This window comes from Myotis myotis, unplaced genomic scaffold, assembly GCF_014108235.1.
Source record: "Myotis myotis isolate mMyoMyo1 unplaced genomic scaffold, mMyoMyo1.p scaffold_m19_p_6, whole genome shotgun sequence".
NCBI lineage: Eukaryota > Metazoa > Chordata > Mammalia > Chiroptera > Vespertilionidae > Myotis > Myotis myotis.
In genome coordinates this window covers 10,320,301-10,325,121 of record NW_023416368.1, presented here as the reverse complement: position 1 = coordinate 10,325,121, position 4,821 = coordinate 10,320,301, and the positions used below count along the sequence as shown (strand labels likewise).

At 48.7% G+C, this 4,821-nt stretch overlaps 1 pseudogene; it reads right to left on the bottom strand.

The window, feature by feature from the left end:
- Positions 1–2,247: 2,247 nt before the first annotated feature.
- Positions 2,248–3,748, bottom strand: LOC118657845 (annotated as a pseudogene).
- Between the last annotated feature and the right edge of the window lie 1,073 nt (positions 3,749–4,821).

Here is a 4,821-nt window from a genome sequence, read left to right as displayed (position 1 = left end):
TTGTTCTCTGTAAAAAAATCAATAAAATGTATTTAAGAAAAGGTGTGGTTCTACTTCTTCTGTGACCACGTGATAATCACATATTTAATCAAGAAAGAAATAAAACATAAACTGTTAGTGTCTTTTCATGATAATCACTGACACATCAAAATTATTTGTTTGCCAACTCTCCCCCCAAAACCAATTATTGCTTTGCATGCTGTATTTCTGAGAGTCAAAACACTTTTATTTTGAGAAGATAAAAAAAAAATCCTGGTGAATTAAATGATACTGGAGAAACTGATGGAGTTAAAAGAACTGACAGATATATAATAGTTAATTTTGAGAGCTTCATATGTGGCGGGCACTGTGCTAAGCACTTTTCAGGATTTTCTGTTTAAATCCTTATGAAAACTCTGAGGTAGAGATATTATTTACATTTTATAGCATAATTAAATCTGAAGTTAAGCATCTGCTTGATATTACAGGGACAAAAGTACCAGGCAGACCAGAGATATAAATCTAGTCATTTTCTTCAGACCAAATTTGTGATCATAGTTTCACCTAATTTGTATTGTTTCCTTCATAAACAAGAAAAGTAAAGAGATGTTCTTTATATCCAAAATGGCATTTAGTCTGGGCAGCAGTTTGGCATGGCATTAGATGAATTAATGATAGTTCAGTAATCATAAACTTAGAATGGTCCTTTTGGTATGCCACAAATCTCTGAGCCCCTTTAACTATGTATGTAAGTGTTCACATGGCTGTTTGCAAAAAAAAAAAAAAAAGTGTGTGTGTTTGTGAATAGATGACAATGAGGAGACAGTAAACACCAAGGATGACTCATGACACCATTTAAAACTATAACCATTCTCTAGCAGATCATATTTTAATGAAAAGAAATGTTTAATTTGGGTCAAGAAAGAATTATAATAATAATTAGAGGCCCTGTGCACGGGATTCATGCACTGGTGGGGAGCGTGGCCTGTGGGGATAGGTCTTCTGTGGGAGCACCACTCATCCCTGTCAGCCGAGTGGCTGTGGGCTGGCCTTCTGAGAGGCTGCTCCTACTGTGGGAGCACTGCTCATCCGAATCCTCCTGCGTTGAGTGGCTGCCCCCTGGTAGTCAGTGCGCATCATAGTGACTGGTCGACCAGTCATTCTGGTCATTCCGGTCATTCCAATGTTTAGTTGCTGGGCTTTTATTATATAGGACTAGAGGCCCGGTGCACACGAAATTCATGCACTGGGGAGGGGGGGTCCCTCAGCCTGGTCTCCACCCTCTTGAAGTCCTGAACCCCTCAGGGGATGTCTGCCTGCCAGCTTAGTCCCGTTCCCCATGGGGAATGGGCCTAAGCCAACAGTTGGAAATCCCTCTCGCAGTCCAGGACCTCTTACTCCTTACCGCCCACCTGCTCACTGCTCCTTACTACTCAGCTTGCTGCTCCTTATCACTGCCATGGAGGCAGGAGAGGCTCCCACCACTGCCACTGTGCTCACCAGCCATGAGCCCTATCTTTCTGTGTAGTTGTCTGTGGGCCAACTGCTCTCTTTCTTCTCACTTAGGGCGAGCAGTATGTGAGGGCAGAGTGCACTGTCGTGGAATGCAGAGGGCTGCCCCGAGCTGAGGAGAATGGCCAGGCCCATGGGGTGAGAAGTGAACACAGAGGACGCTATCTCACCCAATTGTGGGGTGGGCTGGCCGGCCTTCATCTGTCTGACCCCACCCAGGGAGGGACCAAGCAGGGTGTCCACTCCATTCTCCATCTTTCTATCTGTGACACTTGTCACCCTTGCCAGGCCTCCTCCAAAGTGAGTTCAGCTCAATCTCTGAATATAAAAGGGCATGGGGTGGGGGGTCCACTCCAGTGCCCCCTGATTCCCATTGACAGGACCTGGTTGACAGGACCTGATCTCAGGACGTTGGCCACAGCTGTAGAATATAGATCTGTTTCAAGAAAAGTTGGGAATGCAGACTTTCATATGAGCCCCTATTCCAAAAGGTGGCAGTTTATTCACGTTGTGGCAAAGACGCCTTCAAGGGTAACATAAGTGGATAAAGTCAGGGCCAAGCTGGGCCATTTCCCCATCTAATCTTTCTGAGGTGTGTGGACAGAACCAAGTCTCAGGTCTTTGCAGGACACTTCCGGAGCTTTTTTAAGCCTAAAGGACAGTAGTCTGTCTCTATTCTTGTTCTTTGGGACTTTTTCATCATCAGATAAAAGGATGAATACATTGGGGCAATCCTCTCAAGATACAATATTCCAGTTACACCCATGTGATGATGACAGCGCCCCTCAGAGGGAGGGAGCCAACAGATGGGGAGCAGGGACTTCTGAAAACCAAAGCGATGACAGAGATGCTAAGCCTTTCCTTCACGTGTCTGACACCCCTCCTCAGGCAGCCTGCAGGCCGGGCGTCTGCTGGACCTTTACCACTTGATGTCTTGGCAGTCTGCCCTGGGCCCTGCCAGGCGGTGTGCAGGGCCACCTGGGCTCAGGGGGAGTCGTCCCCTCACCCCAGCCACTCATGGTACAACTCTTGAACGTGGGCGCTGGTCTCCGGGGGCCACACCAGATGGCAGCGTAGATGCCTTCCATCTGCTGCAGCAGTGCCCTTCTGCATGCCCATCGTCCGCCTGGGCCTGGCCCCTGCCGCTTAGGCATCCCTGACGCAGGCCAGGACCTCCATGAAGTGGCAGGGGACCTTGCTCCTCTACAGCTTCCAGACCACGTCTGGATGTTCTGAAAGTCGTAAGCAGCCTCAAAGCGTTGCAGAACCTCTCCGTCCCTTTCAAGGGTGACCTCCTGGAAGTCTTTGTTCCTCAGGGTGCAGTAGGTGAGCACTCCCATATCCTCATTGAACAGCTCCTTGGCCAGGTACCTATCGGAGCTGACACCCTCATCCCTCGTGGAGCCTCACCTCCTTCTCCTTCATGTCTCCAAACAGAGTGTCCACAGTGGCGTCATTGGAGGCGAGGTTACTTTGCTCCATTATCTGGACAGTTTCACCGAGGTTAACATGCAGTCAGCCCCTGGGAACTATGTAAAACTGTGGGAACATATTCTCAAAGGGGCTCCAGTTTCTTGTCATAACACGGGGCCACAATGACGTGGAAAATCTTGTCTGAGGACATGTTCTGCCATCTAGTGAAGTAATCCTTCACCGGAGAGCCCATGATCTGCTGGGGAGACTTGGCTGTGCAGAGGTGGGGGGTGATGGGGTGACCCAGCACACGCTCTGCATATTGGTCCCAGCCAGGGCAGGCGGAGGTCAGCATGGGTAGCCGGGGCTCTTCCTCATGGTGCTGGCAGTACCGACGCACAAATTCCTTCTGACTCTCCAGGATGCTGAAGTCCGCAGCTATCTTCACGTCAAAGACAGGGCACACCAAGGCTTTTGAGAAAGCCACAGAGCCTTCTGGAGGCATCAGTGACACTGAGGCTGAATTTAGCAGCAAAATAAGGCAGAGATTAAGGATGCACGGACACTGCCAGCACTTTGTGCTGTGAGGTATCACATTTCTTATTAAGGTTCAGAACATGGAAGAAGTCCTTGGTGTTCTGTTGAGAAACTTGGACTCCTTCCTCGGTGGTCACACAACTATCACATGCCAGGCAGTCACTCAGAAATATCTTGGCATCGGCCAACTTGTGAAATTCTCCCTTCTCTCTGTTCTCCTGAGCCAGACTCCGGACTGTGGCATTCTCTTGGTCATCGGTTTTTATTATTTACTACATTCCTTCCGTGTGCAATGATCACACTTCATCTGGAGTGGGGTGGGCGGGGGCTGGCTCCAGTGACCTGGAGGAAGCACAGGGAGAGCAGTCAGTCACCACTGGTCACCCCTGACTCTGCTGGCGGTATCCTTTCTTCCTGTGGAGCATCTAGGGAGGGGAAGTGCCCAAGGCTGAGTTCCAGGAGGCCGGCAGCGCTGTCAAGATCGTGCCGGAGGTGCTGGTCCATTGGTGCCTGTCCTGTCCTCTGGAGATTGAACCTACAGGACTATTAAGAAAGCCAGTCCCCAGTTCCACCCCACCTCTGCCACCAATTGATTGGAGTCTGAGGGCCAGGAGGAAGGACCAAGAGGCCTGCCTTCCAGCTGCTCGCCAGTCCCTGGGCCACTCACTCTGGTTCCCTGTTCACCATCCCCTGATCAATGGGAGCCTGCGGCCCAGGGAGGGACCAAGCAGTCTGCCTTCCACCCACCCGCTCAAAATGTTGCTGCTGCCACAGATCCATTGGAGCCTGAGGGACCCTGGTTCCCTGTTAGCCATCCTCTGATCAATGGAGCCTGAGGGCTGGGGGATGGACCCGTGATCCATTCATTCATTATGGACCCTGGGTTTTTATATGTTAGGATTAGCTGTTCCACATAAAATTAGAAATATTTCTTCGCATGCACTGACATTGTGGTAGTTACTTTGCCTAAATTAAGTAATTGAAGTTTTGAAGCCAGTCATTATCCTTAAAAAAAAAAAAAAAAAAAAAACAGGTGAGGTTTTAAGAAGTTGAATAACTCATTAGGGTCAAGGAGCTGATAAGCAGAGAGGGGAGTTAAGGATGGATCTTTCTGTCACTAAAGTCAGTGTGTGTGAGGGTGTGTTTACCTTTGAAACATTGCCTTTGATCAGATACACTGTAAATAATACCATGTGAAAAAACAGGTTTTATTTTAAAAACCAATTATCAAGAGTTACCAAACTGACACAGCTGAAAAACAAATGCAGATTTTCCTTGTATTACTTAGAATTAGGTTCCCAGAGCAAGAATGGGGCTAGTCTGAGCCTCCTTTCCTCTGTAGTGTTCAGACCACACCTGGAGCCTGGTTTCCAGTGGGGA